Below are 22,306 nucleotides of genomic sequence, written 5' to 3' on the forward strand. Positions count from 1 at the left end.
GTTTGTGTATTATTTATCTTTTATTCAGCAACCTTGCTGAACTCTGTTGTTATTTCTTAAAATTTGACTGTAGAATCATCTGGATTTATAAATCTGCAAATAATACACATTTGATTCTTCCCTTCCAATCCTTTTAATTCTTTTTGTCTAACTTCACTGGACCTCCAATAAATGCCTCTCTTGTTCCGGACTTTAAATAGATTATTTCTTATGTTTCACCATTAAGAATAAAATTCACTTGGGTTTGTTGGGTAGAAACCTTAAATATACAGAAATTACCTATCCCCAATTGCTAAGATATATAAAAGGAACAAGTGTTGACCTTTATCAAATGATTTCTCTCCATCTATTAAGCTGATATTTCAGTTTGTCTTGTTTAAGTTTTGAATGAGGTACACTAAATTTGTAACTACTTTCTTTTCTTGCTTCTGACTTTGTTTTTTATTATTATTTTTATTTATTTATTTATTACTATACTTGAAGTTCTGGGATACATGTGCAGAACGTGCAGAAGGCTTGCTTTTATGCTTTTATATTTTTAAATACTTTTATACTCCTACTTTCCTTGTATCCTTTGCAGTGACATAAATGAGTGCAATAGACTTGAAAAGGCAAGTGGCAATTTAAAAAAAATAACAGCCTTAAGCCAGGGCAAAGTTCCATCTTAGCAACTGTAATAAATGTAAGAATACTGTAAACATATTAGATGTGAACTTCTAGTAAAGGAAGACAAACACAGAAGAACTGTATTGGGTGAAAGCACCGAGAAAGAATGGCAAAACAACAATAGGCATCAGCAAATACCTTAAATAGCAGCAAAGAAAAATGACATCGATTTACATTTAGAGTCTTAAGTAAGTAGTTGAAGTGAACTGTGTACTTAGTATTTTCAAATTTATTAAAAGGAATATTGCCAAGAGTTGTAAAACTAAACTTATCTTTAGCAAGCATTGTTATATGACCCAAAAGGATCTTTAGGCAACTGAGAAAGTTTCTGAAAAACTTTAGTTCGCATTCATCTTGGGAAATATGTGATATGAATCTTACTCAGTCTATAGCCTTGATTATATCAGTTAAATTAGTGTAAGCTTAACCAACAAAGCTTTTATTTACAAATAACTGGACTCAAATTAATCTGTGATTCACTAGAGTAATAACTCTACAAATCTTTTAAATAAAAATTTGTAGGTAGTTGGGCAAGATTTCAATATGCAATGTAAATATTAAAGGAACTGAACAAATACTTTTTCCAATAATACAGAAATATTACAAGTATTCTATAGAAAAATATACCCTTTTGAAACTTTTCCTTTTTATAACACAAAAAGACTTTAACATAAATAAGGCTTTCATATCATTATGACTAATGATATAAAAGTTCTTTAAGCCAATGACTAAAAATACACATGAATAACTCTGACGATGTGTTTTTCCAGTTTTACAAAAAATATCACTCAAATCAGAGTAAAGGGGTTTCTTGCAAAGTAAACCCAGCCAAGTTTTGTTTGATGGAGTAAGGACATGCTGAAGAAATTCTGTCACTGACTATTCCTATCTCTGTGAATCTTCTGGTCTGTTTTGTGATAGCTCTGCCCTCTCTCTGGCACCACCCACTGACCTGCTCCCAGTCCTACAAAGGCAGTATGAAGGAAAAGGTAAATCCTAACCCAGATAGTCAACAAAAATTGAAGGAAAATCTAGATGCTACAGTAATACCATAACGATAATTATTGTATACATAATGATTATTGAGTGCTTACTATTTTACTGTGTGCCAGGGCTTTACATGTATTAACTAATTTAATCTGTTTGTATTAACATCACATTCAAAATAATTCACATTCAAAATATAAACAAGTCTCTAATCATCCGAATTACCTCCTTAAAAGTTGATATCAAAAGAACAGGTATGTTAAATAAATTCTAATTATCTCCCATCACATTCTGTGTAATAAATGTAATAAGTTATCAGAATTACAAAACTTTATTCCTTTCCTCTCTTCTATATATCTATTTCTAATTATCAAGATAATTTATTATTCATATTTCAATTCATTTTCTTTAGTTTATTCAGTAATATCCTATAATATCTACACAGTTGTGTGTGTGGTAAAAACATGTAGTAAGCATAAAATGTTAGCAATCCTATTTGAAGATTTAAAAATACATCCTTGAACCAATGACCTAGTCATTGAAAGCTTTTATTGTTTTCCAATAATAAGACATATAGTCTAATTAAGGTCATCCATCCAATCATGACATCATTGGCTAAGGTATGTGCTAGTGAAAAAGTACCAGACCAAGAAAGTGGAGATACAGTTTTAATCCCGATTCTGCCAATAACTCACTATAAGATTTTAGAAAAGGAAATTAAGCAGTTTAGACCTCAGATTAGTAATATGAAAAATGAGAAGTTTAACCAGACAATACGATTCTAGATTTTAATGAAAATACCTGAGAAATCATAAAGTACTCTGAGAATGTATGAAGTGTCAATAGCATACAAAGCTCTAAAATCTAAGAAACATACCTTTAGTTTAGCGAAATTTATCAGGAGAAAAAAAGACATCATTTAAAACGTCATTGGAGAACTTTGTCAAAAAAAATTAGGTTCTCTAAATCATCTTGGAAAAAGGCTGGTATAAAAATTTAAGATAAAAAAATCACTGTTAAAGGTTATTAAGCATATTAGGTTTAACACTTTTTAAATTAATTTTAATTATTTAGTTCCATGAATGCTTAGTAGTAATAAGGAGTCCTTACATAACTAATTTACATAACATGCTTATAATTGTTTCTTAGACTTGATGCTTGTACTACCTTTAATTGTTAAGGACATTCACAGTTGCTGGTCATGCCATATGGTATACTGTTGTTTACTTCTTTATTTGCTTGCAAGTCCTTGGTCAACAGTACAATGGTCACTTATAATATTCTTTGTATTAGAAAATGCCACATACTTTATAAAAATTATTTTTTGACATAGGTTTCAAGAGTTTACTGCAGTAAAAGAAAAATAAGGTAAATTCATCTGTAGGTTCTGAACTTCTGAAAACCTATAATCTATCAGGTTGACGCTCACAAAGCAAAATTCTCAGTGTCTCTCTAGGAACCACTTTTTAAAATCAGGAATATAACAGTTTTTCAGCCTTGGGCTTCATTCCCCACTCCTATCCCAAGTATATGTCAAAAAAATTTTTTAGATAAATTGAGTCTTGAATTTTAATGTACTACAAAGCTATTGTAGAGTAAGAAAGTACAGAATCACTTTTGATCAATATATCACAAACAACTTTGGAAGTAAGAGGAAAAAGCACAGTTCTTTAACTGATGTATATAACAGCTGCAAGGGCTGTCTCAGAAAAGCTATCTGGGACCGGATCAGGAATTAAATGAAACAGTTTGCTATCTGAACATTCCAACCTCAAAGGAATAAAACCAAGTATCTCAGAAATTCATATACATGCAAGGCTACATTTAAAATAGCACCACTAGTAATGGCTCTTGACTGAAAAATGGGAAAGCTACTAACAGTTATATAATTCAAACAGGGTTCCATCTAATTATGAGAGAAGAGTAGACATTTCAAAAGGCATTACTGACTGGAATGCAAATGAATAACATTAAGGGATCTAGAAAATAAATCTGTAGTAGATTTTAGAAAAGAATCTTTTAGACACAGAAGAGGTAACAACAATTCACTGAGAGAAAGAGAGCAGAAAATGGGCCACAAACTGCTTCTTCAGAATATCCAGCACAACTCATGTTGAATGGCATACCAATGGTTAACTAAAATATTGGGATATTTGAATAAAACTGTATCTCTTCTCCAGGGTTAAAGATGAAACCAAAGCAACATCACTATGCTGCTGCCCTTCCTAGAGGAGTACACAAAGTGTTACAACACAGAACCTGCTCATGCTAGACCTTTAAAAATCATAGTTCCCTTGGGAAAATGGTCATATGGTTAAGATAAGACTATTATTATCTACATTACACACTGACTTTTCTAGAAGCTACAGATTTCAGTTATAAATATCAAAGAAGGTTCAAATTTAGATTATGTTATTTTAGGTTGATATAAATAAGTTACACCTTTTTCCTGCTAAAAGTGATACTAATTTTTATTTCGAAATTTAAATTACAAATTTAAAATAATAAATACGATTGGTTCTGTTTCTTGACTTGGTACAAAATCAAAGTAAGAAGTATTTTTAACTTGCTGACTTTACCACCTCGGTTATTATATAAGAGACTATGACTAATTTCATTTCTAAAAACAGAACAAAAGGAAGATTTGCATTTTACCAGAAGCAGGAGGAAAAAACATGAAGTAGATATAAATTCCTGACACTTAAAGTATTTTAAAATTGGAATGGGATATTATATACAGAATATAGATTTTAAAACCTGCTAAGAAATTTTAAATTGTCTGGGCCCTTATTTTTCCAGGATGAACTAGTACTACTTGATAAGAAGCTTAAAAGCTAGTACTATCTCAGGAAGACATGCTTGTATATTCTTACAAAAATTAAATATAACACACACAAATTCTTAGGAATTCAGGTACATCAAAGGTAACAGGACTACCAAAATATACATTAGTTCTAGAAATTGGAAAACTTAGAACCTTAATTTTAATGGTGTAAAAACTCTCTTTTGAGATAAATTTTTGTCAGATTAAATTGTAATCACATGTACTTTAATGTCACAGTCCTCTGCACTTTATTAAGCTATGAAGTTTGGTGTGGAACTTTGATACTATCAGGGGTGGTTTTTGATTTTGTGGGTTTTGTTTTGTTTTGCAGGAAGTAGAGGGGAAAGTTTCTATATTTGGTGAGTATGGAACTGACAATGAGTTCTTGTTAAAGAAATAGGCTTTGGAATCAGACCAAAGGGTTATAATTCAGTCCCTAATCACTTTCCAGTTGCAAGATCTTGAGCAAATTACCTATTTAAGTCTCAATTCTTTCACTCACAATGGAAATGACCCTAACAACAGCTCTCACTAAGGTTACTATGATGCTTACATGAAGTGTATGTGCCAAACATTAAATTCTGTGTCGATCAATAGGAGCTATTATTACTACTACAATTTCTTGTTACATTTCATCTGAAAACTTTGAGAATCCCTGAGGTACAGGGCTAACCAGAAAACTGACTCAGCTTTCCAGAACCTGGAATCTGGCTATCTATCCTGGAATCAGGACTGAGAACATGGCATCACTTTCTAGTCCTTCCTCCTCTAATTTTCTTAAATATAAACTTAACCTAAGACATTTTAGATTTCTATCTTCCACTAAATGCCATATAGCATTCTTTTTTAAAAAAAGAAATCATAGTTCAAACCATTATTATATGAGCAGTAGATGCTTTTTTAAAAAGCTGACTATGAAAATGAGCTCTAAATTCTGAAATTCCCCCATTTATGGTTTTAAAAATTAAAATATTGCTGTCATTTAAGCACTAGTGCAACAATCCTGGAAAGAAAAATGTTCAACCTCTGTTAAGAAGTTGAACATACTAATCAGCCCTATTGGCTGATTTGTGATTCAGAGAAAATTCTGGTCTCCATGTTATTTTAATGAAAGGCATTTATTACCGAGGTCTAAAGAAACACCATATACATATGGAATACCACCTTAGTGGTAAGATCTCTGAGATTTAATACAAAATATTTTATGGATGGAGATGGTTATCCTTACCAATGCCAATACCAAAGAGGGGGGGAAGAACCATACTTGAAGGGAAAAGGCCAGAAAGGTTACTTCTTCGTGCAAACTTGAGGAGCCTCTTTACACAGTCTACCAAATTATGTTAAGTGCATTAGCACTGCCCATTTCCATTAATCAATAATTGAAATATTATTAACCCACCAGGAAAAAAATTAAAAATATGATATAAGCTGGCTGCTTAAGAAATAAAGGCAGGTTCTTTTAATCATAAAAACTTCTATTATATTAAACTAATGTATAGAAAACAAGAAATAAGCTGATTGGAAATAGGAGAAAAAAAGATATTTCTTGAAACTGACTGGGAACATCTGTGTTGTACAATCAGCAAAACCTACTTCAAAAAGTATAAACTTTTTGACAAACATGACAAATACTAATGTTCAACTGCTGAATTTCTAGAGAATTAAATAATTAACCATTTACCTAAGAGAGCAACAAAGGTAACATGTGCCCAAATATAATCTAAACATAGTTTCAGTGAAAAATTCTGGATGTTGCTTGAGTCAAATATTTAAATGACTGATTGAGATCTCCTTACCTCTTGTTGTGGTACAAGTTTTAAGATCAATACTTAAAATTATTCCAAATGACTATATTTAGCAGTAGATTCATCAGGATACAACAGCTCTGCATTCCGTACAAGAGTGTAGAAAATAAATCATAATCCAACTGGTTCCAACCTCACCACCACAGGTTAACTTCAAGTTAGGTCCCACATCACTGCCAGGTTCCAGCTGTTTTCAGGACCCCCTGCAGCAGCAGTTTTCTTGGCCCTGTTTTCAGTCCAGTCGGTGGAGCCCAGCAAGCCAGCAAGTGTGTGGGAGAGCTCTGCCTCCAGGAGCTTAATCCTCCTCTCTCAGCACAGACTGCTTTGCAACACCACAGAAACGCCCCAGCCTAAACTCACACTTGCAGAACAGGCTTCACCAGAAGAGCTCCACCCATCAACCCCACACAGGTGAGCACTTCCTGCTCAGAAAACACCAGTATGAAATTGATATTAAATTATGTCTTTTCTCTTTTTAAAAGTTAATTGCTTTTCAGTTGTTTGCTAAGTAGGTGGGAGACAGTGTATCCAATAAAAATGATAGCACTTTAGGCTCCTTTAAAATAAGAAAAGTAATTGATCAAGTAGGAAGTACTGCCAGTAAAAGGCTGAATCACTAAAACAACAGGATAGGCTGAGAAAACAAATCTTTTAATATCTTTGCTGATACTGAGCTAAGATTGTTATTCCACTAACACATTTTTTTAAGTATCAACTTACACAGTCTCTGTGTGAAAAATTCTAAGACAATCTCTTATGCAATTATTAGGGAAAAAAATAAAAAAGGTTTCTTCAGAATGGGAAATCCAGAATTAAACAAGTTTTCCCAAGTATAACCTTCTCCTTCATACACTACACAGATGTTAAATATGTAACTCTCCTTCACCCATGGAGTGCCAAGGTACTTCTTTTCCTCTACCAGAGACATTCATTAGCAAAAGTGAAAATCTTTGGCAACTATTATCAAACTGACAATCAATCTCAATTCGTGACTTTTTAAAGCTTTAAAGATTCTTATTAGTTATTTGCATAAATACAATATAAATACTGAGATTCAATACTTCTACTAAGTAATAATACTGAACTGTGTTAATCCAATTATGTATTTATTGAAGAAACAAATGAATTGGAAAATATTTACATATTTTCCATTCCAATGACTTTTTACTAATATTAATGTAAATTCTACCCTCAGGTATTTTTTAATTTACAAAATAATGTTATAGCACTTACTATGTGCCAGACACAATTCTAGGTATTTAAAAACATTATTTATCCTAATCTAATGAAGGCAGTTCTATTATTATCTCATCTTATAGATGAGGAGACTAAGGCAGAGAGATGAAGCAATTTGCCAAGGTCCCATAACAGTAACTGGCAAGAGATGAGATATCCAGGGAGGATTCATCATGCACCATTCCAAAATCTTCTGCTGTTGATTGAATTTATTCTTTCCTTCCTCTTTGAACATAGCTCTGAACATAGAATTGTTGATAAATGGTAGTCCACAATAAAAAACAATAAATTTATGTGATTTTAAAATAAGAAAGATCATAGAGAATTCCAGTATGTGGCAGGAACAAAACATTTTGATCTTTACCAATGGAACATCTGTAGATTATTGAATTTAGCTGAATAGGAAACAAGGCTCTTAAAATTTACTCCTATTGGAGAAGGCAAAGCCGCTCTTCTTTTCTTTAATTTTAAATGAATAACATCCCTCCCTCCCAACCTCTTCCTTAGTACTAAAGACAGCAAGGGAGGGCAAGGGAAAGACAAAAGAGAGAGAGGAAGAAAAAAGAGAAAGAAGAGAAGGAGGGATGAGGGAAGAGAGTGAGAAAAAAGAAAGTACATATTTTTACTGTAGAAAAGCCATTTGGGAATACTTAGAACAATCTGTAAGCCCCATATATTACTTAACTTATAAACATCCATGTTTATGTTATGTAATATATATGTTAATATATATTATTTTATCATATTATATATAACATATTATTTAAGTAATATATGTTATATTACTTGACATATATATTTAAGTAATACATGTTATTACTTGACATATATATTTAAGTAATATATGTTATATATTACTTAACATATAAACATTGATAGGAATAACTGTATTCCACAATCATTGGCCTGTGTGTGGGAGATTAATGATGATAATTCTCATCTGAAACCCAAAAAGCTGTACCCTAATGCCATATAAAAATACATGGTAAGAAAAAGAGTGCTGCCAAAGCTGGTGAATTTGGAGTAAGGTCTGCATCTAGTTAACCGTATTGTGACCATGTTGTTTCCTGGTTTTGATAATGTACTACTATATAGTTATGTTCCAACTGGGAGAAATTGAGTGATGAATCCAGGGGATCTCTCTGTACTATTTTTGCAACTTCCTCTGAGATCAATTATTTCAAAATAAAAAGTCAAAAAATATAATTGACTGAAAAGATGCTGTGCCATCTAGTGACTGTGTAGGAGAGGTCACTTGTTTTTCTCTCATATTTAACAAAATGTTTGGTGACTATCCCCCTATTTTGGACTAGGATATATCTTTGCAAGGGTGGGAGAGGCAAAAAGAGAATTCACTGGAAAAGGAATGGCTTTATTCTAATCATTCTATCATAAAAACTACTTGAGTGGGGCTGGGCACAGTGGCTCACATTTGTAATCCCAGCACTTTGGGAGGCCGAGGCAGGAGGATCACAAGGTCAGGAGTTTGAGACCAGCCTGGCCAATATGGTGAAACCCTGTCTCCACTAAAAATAAAAAATTAGCCGGGCATGGTGGCGCATGCCTGTAATCTCAGCTACTCAGGAGGCTGAGGCAGGAGAGCAGGAGAATTGCTTGAACCCGGGAGGCGGAGGTTGCAGTGAGCCAAGTAGCGCCATTGCACTCCAGCCTGGGCAACACAGTGAGACTCCATCTTAAAAAAAAAAAAAAAAAGGCCAGGTGCAGTGGCTCACACCTATAACACCAGCACTTTGGGAGGCTGAGGAGGGCAGATCACAAAGTCAGGAGATCGAGACCATCCTGGCTAACACAGTGAAACCCCGTCTCTACTAAAAATACAAAAAATTAGCTGGGCATGGTGGCGGGTGCCTGTAGTCCCAGCTACTCGGTAGGCTGAGGCAGGAGAATCTCTTGAACCCAGGAGGCGGAGCTTGCAGTGAGCCGAGATCACGCCACTGCACTCCAGCCTGGGCAACAGCGCAAGACTCTGTCTCAAAAAAAAAAAAAAAAAATTACCTGGATGATTCAATCCCTTCACAGCATGTCTGCAAATTCTGCCAGCTCCATGGCCAAAATATATCCAGAAGCAGATCACTTCTCATCACTTACACAGCTACCATACTGGTCTAAGTCACCATCGTCTCTCACCTGGCTCATTTCAACAGCCACTGCCAGCCCCTCTTCTTCTACCTATCTCTGCCTTTCCTCTTAACACAGCAAGCAAAGTGATCCTCTTAACAAGAACCAAACAAAAACTGCTCAAAGTCTTCCACTGCCTACCCAACTAATTCTGAATAAAAGCCAAAACCCCTATGGTGACACCCAAGCCCCAGAGAAGATCTGATCCCTCTCCCCTCTTGACCTCATCTCATGTCTTCACCCACTGCTCTAGCCAACCTGGCCTTCCTCCTGACCGTTTACCAAGTCTGACACACATTCAACTCGGTATCATTACACCTGCTGTTCCGTCTTTGGAAAGCTCTTCCTCCAGATTACATGCAGATCTCCCCTCCTCATCTCCTTCAGGTCTTTGTTCAAAAGTAGGCTTCTAATGAGCCATTCCCGGACCACCCTACCCTCCCTTGAAAATTATAACCCCACATAAGCCACTTCTCAGCATTTCCTAGTCTTGGCATCCCTTTCTCAGGTTTATTTCTCTTCATTGCCCTTATCTATCATGCTATATTGTTTATTTATTTATTTACTGCTCTCCTTCTAGTCACACGTGAATACAAACACCAAAATGGTGGAATTTCTGTCTGGTGTGTTCACTGTTTTAGCCATAGCACTTAGTACGCACTCAATAAATTCTTGATCAATTAATGAATGAATATTGGAAATGGCCAAAAGCGGAAAAGCCTCTTTACTCAGGGCAAGAAAAAGACTGATTAGGGGGCTACTCCCAGCACTGACTAAAGGGCATATGGGTTTAGGAAACATTTTTGGTAACTATAATGAAAACTGTTCATGCTTATAATTACCAATCAAGAACTGTTTTGGAGCATCCATATAAAAGACGCAAATTACTATAAAATACAACATCTGCCAACAAACAAAACCACGCAGGTGGGGAAAAAAGACATATAGAAAGTGAAGTATCAAACTCAAAATTTTTTTGAGAGAAATGAATGTGAACTCAGGTGAGCTGAATGCAAATTCAAGTTTGTCAAAGAGTGGCCTAGGGAACCTTCACACAAAAAAAATGGTAAGTCAGTCACAGGCGAGGGAAGGGGGAAGCCCAGAGTATCTTGGGAAGAGAGTAAGGAAACACGTTAGTGAAGCTGAATATAGGTAAGAAATGGGGGGGAAAAATGGCTGCAAAGATAAGTTAGTTCCACTATTTGTGAAACACCTTCAATTCTACACTGAAAATTTTGTATCTAATTCTGGCATAGAGGGAGGATTCACCCAAATATTCTGAAGATAAGAGTTACATGATGAAAGCTGTACTCCAAAATTTTAATTTGATAGTAAATACTAGGATGAATTAATTCAACAGGCATTCGTTGTGTAACCACTACACACACAGCCTGGGGAGGAGATGAAGATGAATGACATGTTTGTCACTTATGAAGAAAGTACAATTTAGTGAATATGTGAAATAACTGCTATTAAATTTGCACCAGTGGACTAGTGGTGGAGAGGAGATGGGATTAGGGAGAGGTGGGTCAGGGAAGCTTTCATGGAAGAAGTGGATTCTGGCCTGAGTCTTGAAATATAAGCAGGATTTCAACTGGCCAAAATGGGGAAGGCATTTCAGGGTGTAGGAACAGCAGGAGCAAAGTGAAAGCTATGAAGCCACATGCCATGTTCAGAAAACACAAGGAGATTCCAGTCAAGTACACAGGGAGAAATACTATACTAAGAAAATGGAAAAGAATGACTGGAAATGCTACAATATAAGAGAGTTTGGGGATATTTTTTATGCATAGTGAAGAAAAATTAAAAGATTTTTAAAAATTAAAGTGGCATTAGGAAGGGACGATGACTGAAAACAAAATTAGCAAATTAAGTAGGTTCCTATAAGCAATTCTCTTTAACCTCAATTCAGCCCATCTTTTGCCCTAATTTCTGTTCTGTTTATATAGGCCTTATAAAAATGTAAACACATTTTATTTACTCCTATTGTAGTAAAAGCAAAAGGAATTAAATTTTTGTTTTGACAGAGAGAACAAAAATCTTTTTGTCTATTCAAGGTTCTATAGTGGGCAGAATTCTGGGTTTTGTATTAACTAACTGCACACAAGTTACTTAACGCATGTCAAGTGCATTGCACAGGGCCTGGTGCACCGTCAGGGATATGTAAGTGCTGGCTGTGATTACTATTAGGTGTCAGGAGATTTCAGTAAATCCTAGTTGTGAAGCCTCAGGCAAGTGTCTTAAGCTTCCAGTTGCTCCATTTATTAAAAAAGGGTAGGGGCCGGGCGCGGTGGCTCACGCCTGTAATCCCAGCACTTTGGGAGGCCGAGACGGGTGGATCATGAGGTCAGGAGATCAAGACCATCCTGGCTAACACGGTGAAACCCCGTCTCTACTAAAAATACAAAAAATTAGCTGGGCGTGGTGGCAGGCGCCTGTAGTCCCAGCTACTCGGGAGGCTGAGGCAGGAGAATGGCATGAACCCAGGAGGCGGAGCTTGCAGTAAGCCGAGATCGCGCCACTGCACTCCAGCCTGGGGGACAGAGGGAGACTCCGTCTCAAAAAAAAAAAAAAAAAAAAAAAAAAGGGTAGGAAGGGGAGGGGATGGAAATACATTCCCTATCCCTAGCAAGCTCACAGGGTTGTGACCAGATTCATGTCCAGTTTAAACAATGGAAATGTAAGTATTCATAAACCCTAAAGCACTTTATAAATACATGGTATTATAAATTTTCTGTTTTCCCCTGATACAGAGTGAGAAAATATTATCTTGATCTATCCTTTGCAATGTATTTGGGGAGAAAGCTTCCCAAGGCACTTTAGCATTTTAGTACTCCTTTGACTCTTACATCAGTGCCTCTGAAGGTAGGGATTTTAACAATCTGATTCTTAACACACTTAAGCATTTGTTCAATGGGAAGCATATTCATATTCGGTGCAACACTCCAAACAGAGTAAGTAAAAACCTGGACCTCTTTTAGTTGACATACAAATGTGTGGTCACTTCTTACTAAAGTGACATGCAAAGAAACATGGCTACAAAAGAGCAAAAAGTGTTGGAAACTGAAAAAAGAAAGAAAATAGAAACAATCCAGGAGCAAGCAAGTGAAAATTTAGAACAAAACAACTGGAATTAGGTAATACTGAAAGTAAAATAACATAAAAAGCAAGATACTAGAGGACTGGTTTCCTGAAACAACACTACAAATAAAAGCCTGGCTGGTCCAAAGTTACTGAGTTATCTCAATTGATTGTACCCATGTCAGTTACAGATCTATTTCCCTGTTCTACTCTTTTCTGTCTTCTCACACATGCACTTAACTAGTCTTAAAGAAAAAAAAAGGTCTCAGCTTTAATGTATATCTGTTAACAAAAAAAAAGTTATCTTCAAATAAAACAGAAATTTGTGATGCAAATTCTTGGACCATTCAAAGAAGCTCCTTCCCCCACCATGGTTCTGTGAAAACTACTGTAATGAATTTGTTTCATTCATATACTGTGATATAGTTTAGATATTTGTCCCCACTCAAATCTCATGTTCAATTGTAATCTCCAATGCTGGAGGTGGGGCCTAGCAGGAGGTGTTTTGGTCACAGGGGCAGATCCCTCATGGCTTGGAGCTGTCCTTGCATAGTGAATACTCATGAGATCTGGTTGTATAAGTATGTGGTACTCTCTGCCACTCTCTCTTGCTCCTACTCCTGCCACATGAGGTGCCTGCTCCCACTTTGCTTTCCACCATAAGTAAAAGCTCCCTGAGGCCTTTCTAGAAGCCGAGCAGATGCCAGTGCCATGCTTCCTGTACAGCCTGCAGAACCGTGAGCCAATTAAACCTCTTTTCTTTATAAATTACCCAATCTCAGGTATTTCTTTACAGCAACGCTAGAATAGACTAACACAACTGTGATATCTTGGCATGTAGATTTATATCAATAAATAGGATCTTAAATAAGTATCTATATAAATTAAATATAGTTCCTGATACTCATGAATTTAAATAACATAGTAAATAAACACAAATCAATAAATAACAGTTGACATTCACTAAGTATCCAGGGATCTTAAGTACCTTATCCATAATCTTTGAAATAATAATCTTGCCTCACTTTTCAGATATGGAAATTGAAAATCAGAGAGGCCAAATGATGTATACCCAGACAATAAAATGTGGCATAGGGATTGAACCCAAGGTTGCCTGAGCTTTTGTCCCTTTAACCCTGCTGCTTTTCACACAGGTATATAAATTTAACACCTGCATTAAATCTAGTGTCACTAGTGTCCACTTTATGGGGTAGATGCATTAAGAAGGATCTTAGAAATTACCTGTTTGGGCAGGGTAGAGTTAACAGGAGATTACAATCTATTTCTTCATATTCTACAAAATAATACATGCTCATTGTGATATGGACAGGAGAAAGGGAAACACTGGGTAGAAGAGGGTGGTCCCTGGCAAGGGCCACACTCTCAAGCCTGGACCTATGACCCAAAGTGAGAACATGCATTCCTGTTTCCCACCCCTACAATTGTTGCCTTTTCCAAAACCACCTTGGCCTGACCCACTCCTTATCCTGTGCCCATAAAAACCCCAGGCCCTGCCAGCAGAGCGGTAGAGCTGTAGAGCAGCAGAGAAGAGAAGCAGCCGGACGTTTGAGAGAAGCAGCCTGACTTCAGAGGGAGGGCTCGACGGCAGGACTTCAGAGGAGAGTTCAGCTGGGCATGGCCAAACTCCAGGGGAGGATCACCTTTCCACTCCATCCCCTTTCCAGCTCCCCATCCCTCTGAGAGCCACTTCTACCGCTCAATAAAATCCTCCACATTCACCACCCTTCAATTCATTTGCGCATCCTGATTCTTCCTGGACCCCAGACAAGGACTTGGATACAGGTGCAAGGGGCTGTCACACTGACCCTCCACTGAGTTAACATTTAAGCCACCCATGGATGGCAAAGGTAAAAGAGCACACTGTAACACATGCCCTCTGGGGCGCCAAGGGTCGTGGGTAACTTCTAGATGCTGCCATGGGCCTGCACAGAGTTCTGCTCCTACCAGTTGCCCAGAGGTGCTCATCCTGGCCTCTGCACCCACTCACCTGCATGCTCCCCCTGAGCTTTGAATCCTGCAAAGGGGCCAAGGGAACTATCCCATTTCAATTATAAAAAAATTAAATAATACACAAGCAAATGGAGAAAAAATGAAATGTTTCTTACTGTCTCCATAATCCCATTCCCTTTTCCAGTTACGTACATAGCCTTCTAGATCCTCTTTCTATGAATTTATAATGGGATTTTACTGTTCTGTGATTTGCCTTTTCATTTAACAATATATCAGAGAAAAAGTTCCCTGGTTTAGTACATAGGCTTCTACTTACTTTGTGGTGGATGCAAAGTAATTTACAGTATAAAAGTACCAAAAGTATTTTTTGAAAATATGATTTCCAACATTTGTGTATTAAAGCAATACTGCAAAGAATATTCATCTGGATGGGAAAAATATTTTTAAAAAATGCAAAGTGACCAATTCAAAAATAGAAAGAGACTTAAATAGGCATTAATCCAAAGAAAATATACAATGGGCAATAAGCACACAAAAAGATGCTCAATATCATGACATTTCCGTATAATTCCCACCTGGATCAACAGAACATTACCAGTACTCCAGAATCCTCTCTCCTGCCCATCCCAATCACTGACCTTCTCTTTCCTCTCCAAAGGTAACTGCTATCCTAATTTCTAATACCACAGAGCAGTCTTGAACTCTTAGGATTTTGAACTCTCTACATGTATACATGAAACTTTACAGTGTAAGTGTGTATATCAGGACATTCAATACTATTTTTTGTGAGATTCAATCATGTTGTTGCAAACAGTTTTAACTCATTCATTTTTACTGGTGTAGGGGAATTTACTGTATATATCTTCATTTATTCATTCCACCATGTATACACCCATAAGTTTTGCCAGTTTTTAACAAATGGAAATAAAGCTGTTATCAACATTTCTATGCATGTGTCTTAGTCTGTGTACATGAATCTCTATATACATCTAAAAGTGGAACTGCTGGGTTACAGTTGTGTATCAACTTCAATAGATAATGCCAATGATTGTCCCAAATTAATACTCCCATCATCAGCATATGAGAATTCCTATTAATGTATATTCTTGCCAACCTTAGATATCATTATCCTTAAATTTTAATTATTCTGGTTAAGTATGTACTAAAGAGTCAATAAGGCTTCGATCTGCATTTTCCTAAAGACTCTTTACAACTCCTTTGTCAGATACGCATTCTGCAAATATCTTCCCACACTGTGATTTGCCCTTTCACTGTCTTAAGGGCATATTATGATAAAGTTCTTCCTTTTAATTGTTTAATTATTAAGCTTTTCAGTTATAATTAATACTATGTCTAAAGCCAAGGTCATAAAGATATTCTATAGTATTATCTTCTAAAAGTTTTATTGTTTCGTCTTTCACATACAGATTTGTAATTCTCCTGGAATGGATTTTTGTGTATGGGGTTAAATAAGGATCAGGCTTCTCTTTTTTTATATTCAGATGTCCAGCTGACTCAGTACTCTTTATTGAAATGACTGTTCTTTTGAAACTGCCCTCCAATGCCACCTTTGTCATAAATCAAGTATCTATATAGACACAGGTTTGTTTCTGGACTCTATTCTGTTCCATTGATCTATTGGTCTATCTGTACATCTATACCAACGTCGTAATTAGTGAAGCTTTCACAATATATCTTGACATCTATTACAGTAAGTTTCCCACTTTTTTGTTCTTCTAAATCGTCTTTGGTATTCTTGGCTCTGTATTTCCATATACATTTTAGAATCAGTCATCAATTTCTACATAGATTCCAACTCAAAGCTTGGGGCATTTTTCAGCAACTCTGTCTTGATGGGTTCTGACCTCCAATTTTTGTTCCCCTAGCACTATGATGACCTCCTCTACTCCATCAGCAGATATCCTAGGGGAATAATGTCTCCATATGCAGGGGTCACTCTTCAGATTTCCTTCTGTTTCATCATCTTATCACAATAATTGCTTACAGTTTTATTAACTCTCTAATGCTTCAAAGATATGTTTTTATACTTCTGTCAAAATTTTTTAACTGTCCTCAGAGGGAAGGTTGCCTAAATCACTAGTCTTTTATTTCCAGAAGTTAATGCCTCAAAATAAGCTCTGCTTGCTTTTCTTCTCTGTTCTCCATTTCTCCCACTCTTTCCCTCTTCTCTCTTCTATCCCCCACCCCTCCTCTTTCTTTCTTTCTGGTGGAAAAGGTGGATGATGCAAAAAGATGGGGAATTCCAGCATAGCAATTATTGTAAAAAGACCATTTAGCTTTATGCGAGAAAAGAAAAATACAAGAATTGAAGAATGTGTTAGGTGGACTTAAGAGAAGACTGACTACACATAGCAGAGTGAAGAATCACTGAACTTGATGATAGGACAATAGAAAGTATCCAAACTGAAAACAAAAAAAAAAAAAAAAGAGAGAGAGAGAGAAAGAAAACAGGAGATCGTGCCACTGCACTCCGGCCTGGGAGACAGAGCGAGACTGTCTCAAAAAAAAGAAAAAGAAGAAAAAGAAAACAGAGTAAAAAAAAAAAAGAAAAAACAGAGTCTGAGATCTGTGAGACAATATCAAATAATGTAACTGATATGTAAAGGAGAGGAGAAAGAGAATTCGGAAAAAGAAATATCTGAAAAGAGAATAGCTATGAACATAAAGCCTTCAAGAAAAGTGTCAGTAAATAGCTCCTCAGTGACTTGCAAGCAAAACAAACACAAAGAAAAACATGTGCTTCCCCTTCCACCTTTCCCCACCTAGACCTCATCTTCCACTATATCATGCCCTAGGGTGACTGAATAAAATGACAATTTCTTATAGACAAGCTTCCACCTCTTTTGTTTCCTCTCCTCTCTCTCTCTCTCAAACTCTTACCTTCTTTTTCCTAAGGTACCATGGATACTTTCTATCTTGGTCAGGATACGGTGATTAATTTTCTGTACACACAAATAATTGAACATATTAATAACATTTAAGAAAAGATTCAAAGAGAATATTTTTCCTATGTTACCCTTGTTGTGTAATAGTATAGGAACTTGAAATTTTCAGTCTCAAACTATAGCTGTATCTTTCAGATTTGGCATCTAACAGTGACAGATGGCAATGTTAAAAATAAATAGAACATTCAAGTTGTTTATACCGTAGGCAAAGACAGTTTTAAAGTGTGAAACAAGCCCAAGGCTGACAGAATTCACATCATCCTTTTCAAAATGTATTAAGAATGTACATTTTGGCTGGGTACAGTGGCTCATGCCTGTAATCCCAGCACTTTGGGAAGCCAAGGCAAGCGGATCACTTGAGGTCAGGAGTTCGAGACCAGGTGGTCAACATGAAACCTCACCTCTACTAAAAATATAAAAATTAGCAGGTCGTGGCGGCATATGTCTATAATCCCAGCTACTCAGGAGGCAGAGGCAGGAGAATTGCTTGAACCTGGAAGGAGGAGGTTGCAGTGAGCCGAGATCATGCCACCGCACTCCAGCCTGGGTGACAGAGCAAGACTCCATCAAAAAAAGAAAAAAAAAACACATTTCCTTATGCGAACTCTGCGATGCTGCTCACAGAAGACAAAATACTAGCTTTTGAAGGTACGCTAGGTTTTTCTTGGTCATTCTTAATTTAGAAATAACAATGCTATGCAGGTCTACAAATACAAACCTGTTTTCCAGAACTATCAATAACTGATTAACTTTCCCAATGCTAAATGGTTCTGGAGGTTATCCCTACTTGAAGTGTCATTTCTCCATTCAAAACATGAGAATGGGCCAGACACGGTGGCTCACACCTGTAATCCCAGCACTTTGGGAGGCTGAGGTGGGCGGATCACCTGAGGTCAGGAGTTTGAGACCAGCCTGACCAACATGGAGAAAACCCGTTTCTATGAAAAATACAAAAAATTAGCCGGGCATGGTGGCATATGCCTGTAATCCCAGCTACTCGGGAGGCTGAGGCAGGAGAATCGCTTGAACCTAGGAGGCGGAGGTTGCAGTGAGCTGAGATCGCGCCATTGCACTCCAGCCTGGGCAACAAGAGCGAAACTCCGTCTCAAAAAAAAAAAAAAGAGAGAAAGCACTTGATTGATACTAACACAGTTTATTTTAATGCCAATATTAGGCTAAGTTTTAAAAACTCAATTTATAGTACATCTGAGTCAATACTATCAAAGATGAGACATAATAACTAATATAAGTTAAGCTTACACCACAGAAAGATGGATAAAAATATGTGCAGGAAATTAAATGTTTGATGTTGAATTTTAGTAACTTCAAAATAATGACCATAAAAACCCATTATAATCTCAATAGATGAATAAAAGCCTTTGGAAAAATTCCTGCACTCTTTTAAACACTTAACACACAGGAAACAGAAGGGAACTTTCTCAACCCTGATAAAGGACATCTATGAAACCCCCACAGCTACTTAATGGTAAAAGACTAGATGATTTCCCCTAAAATCAGGAACAAGACACAGATGCTTGTACTTGAGATTTATATTCAATATTGTATTAGAGGTTCTCACAAGGACCACTGGGCAAGAACAATAAAAAGACATCCAGATTGGAAGGGAAGTAGTAAAAAGTGGCTACTGTAGATACCATAATCTTGTATATAGAAAATCCCAAGGAATCCACTATGAAACTATTAGAACTAATAAACAGTTCAGCAAGGCTTCAAGATATAACATCAACATACAAAAATTATATTCCTATGGACTTGCCATGAACAATAAGAAAATGAAATGTTAAAATTCCCGGTACAATAGCATTAAAAAGAATTGAATATATTTATAAAGAAATTCAACAAAAGATATATAAAACTTATACTCTGAAAACTACAAAATATTGAAATAAATTAAAGAATGTCTAGACTGACTGGGCCTAGTGGCTCACGCCTATAATCCCAGCACTTTTGGAGGCTCATGCGGGAGGATCACTTAAGGCCAGGAGTTCAGGACCAGCCTATGCAACATAGTGAGACACTGCTACAAAAAACTAACAAATTATCCTGGCACAGTGGCACATGCCTGTAGTACTAGCTACTCAGGAGGCTGAGGTGGAAAGATGCCTTGAGCCCAGGAGTTTGAGGACTTGTGAACTATGATCACACCATCGCACTCTGGCCTGGGCAACAAAGCAAGACACTGTCTCCAAAGAAAAAACATTAAAAATACAAAAGAGTATCTAAATAAATGAAAAACATCCCTTGTTCAGGGATTAGAAGACTTAATACTGTTAATAATATTTCCCGAGTTGATCTACAGGTTCAATATATTCTCTATCAGAATCCCATCCTACTCTGTAGAAACTGAAAAGCTGATTCTAAAGCCATAAGGAATTACAAGGGGCCCAGAAAAGCCAAATCAACCCTTAAAAAGAAGAAAAAAGTAGGACGACTTACACTTCTCCACTGCAAAACTTACTACAAAACAACAGTAATGAAAACAGGGTACTATTGGCATAAGAAAACACATATAGAGACTGGGCACGGTGGCTCATGCCTGTAATTCCAGCACTTTGGGAGGCCGAGGTGGGCAGATCACGATGTCAGGAGTTTAAGACCAGCCTGGCCAACATGATGAAACCCTGTCTCTATCAAAAATATAAAAATCAGCCAGGTGTGGTGGCACACACCTGTAATCCCAGCTACTCAGGAGGCTGAGGCAAGAGAATTGCTTGAACTCAGGAGGCGGAGGTTGCAGTGAGCCGAGATTGCACCACTGCACTCCAACCTGGGTGACAGAGCAAGACTCCGCCTCAAAAAAACAAACAAAAAAAGGCATATAAATCAATGGAAGAAAACTGGAAATCCAGGAATAAATCTAGGGTCAACTGTGTCTAGGGTCAATTGATTTTTCCAAGGGTATCAAGGTAATTCAACAGGAAAGAAATAATCTTTTCAACAAACAGTGCTAGAACAATTGGATAACCTCATGAAGTTGGACCCCTGCCTCATCACCATACACACAAATTAACTTTAAAAAATGGGTCATAGACTAATATGTAACATCTAAAACTATAAACCTCTCAGAAGAAAACACAGGAGTAAATCATGACTGTGGATTAGCCAAAGCCTTCTTAAATAAGGAATCAAAAGCATAAATGACAAAAGAAACATCAAAAGTAAAAACTTGTATGCATCAATGGATACTACCAAAGAAAGTCAAAGACAAACCACAAAACAGGTGAAAATATTTGTAAATCATTATTATCTGGTAAAGAATTTGTATCTAGAATATATGAGCAACATTTACAACTCACTAAAAAAAACACAAATAACCCAATTAAAAACTGGGCAAAAGTGGGAGGTTGAGGTGGAAGGATCACTTGAAACCAGGAGTTTGAGACCAATCTGGGCAACAAAGCAAGACCTCATCTCTACAAAAAATTTAAAAATTAGGTGGGCACAGCGGCGTGCACCTGTAATGTCAGTCATTCAGCAGGCTGAGTCAGAAGGATCATTTGAGGCCTGGAGTTGAGGGCTGCAGTGAGCTATGATCACAACACTGCACTGCAGCCTGTGGTGACAAAGAAAGACCCTGTCTCGAAAAAAAAAAAAAAAAGAAAAAAGAAAAAAGAATAAGCAAAGTATATGAATAGATACCCTCCAAAGAAGATGAACACATAACCAATAAGCACATATAAAATGACTAAACATGATTAGCCAAAAACAAAATGCAAGTCAAATCCACAGTGAGATACTACTTCACAATTAAGAAGGCAATAATCAAAAAAATCCAAATAAAAACAAGTGTTGACAAGGATATGGAGCAACTGGAAGTCTCATACACTGCTGGTGGAACTGCAAAATGGTACAGTTACATCAATGGTGCAGCTGGCAGTTCTTCAAAGATTAAATATAGTTACCATATGACCCAGCAATCCCACACCTGGACATATACCCAAGGGAAATTAAAACATATCCACATGTAATATTTATTGTACATGAATATTCAGAGAAGCCAAAAATGGAAACAACTCCAAATGAATAAACAAATAAAATGTGGCATATGCATACAATGAAATGTTATCCAGCTATTTAAAAAGAAGGAATTAACACAGAAGTACTGATACATGCTACTGCACAGGTGAATCTTGAAAACACTATGCTAAGTAAAAGAAGCCCATCACAAAAGACCACACATTATATGATTCCATTTATACAAAATGTCCAGAATAGGGAAATCAATAAAGACAGAAAGTAGACAAGTGGTTGTTTAGGGCTGGGAGCAGTATGAGGGGAGCAGTGTCCGCTAATGGATATGGGATTTCTTCATGAAGTGATGAAGGTGTTCTAAAATTAACTGTGGTGATGGCTGCACAACCCTGTTACACAATTTAAAGGGTAAATTGCACGATATGCGAATTTTATCTTAATAAAGCTGAGTTTTCAAAAAGTTAAGTTTAAAATAACGCCGTATTTTTAAAAAGAATGAAATCTACAGTTATGAATGAAGATTTACCGAACAAGTACCCACTTAGGAGCTTTTTAAAAAAGTTTACCCAAGAAGGACAAAATTGCTTCAAAAAGAACTGAGAATCCTGACTCAAGTAGAACTGCAGAAAACACTGTTT

At 36.5% G+C, this 22,306-nt stretch overlaps 1 protein-coding gene across 12 annotated transcripts in view; it reads right to left on the reverse strand.

Moving 5' to 3' along the window:
• Positions 1 to 22,306, reverse strand: part of ARHGAP32 (Rho GTPase activating protein 32) — a 317,736-nt gene that overhangs the window by 52,312 nt on the left and 243,118 nt on the right. Inside the window, exon 1 of one of the 12 annotated variants that reach the window (XM_016922271.4) lies at positions 6,274 to 7,283. The exons of the other annotated variants lie outside the window; for them this stretch is intronic. The gene's annotated coding sequence lies outside the window, so the exon portion shown is untranslated. Of the gene's footprint in view, positions 1 to 6,273; positions 7,284 to 22,306 lie in introns of those variants that run through there. 12 annotated transcript variants of the gene reach the window in all.

Source organism: Pan troglodytes, chromosome 9 (assembly GCF_028858775.2).
Source record: "Pan troglodytes isolate AG18354 chromosome 9, NHGRI_mPanTro3-v2.0_pri, whole genome shotgun sequence".
Lineage (NCBI taxonomy): Eukaryota > Metazoa > Chordata > Mammalia > Primates > Hominidae > Pan > Pan troglodytes.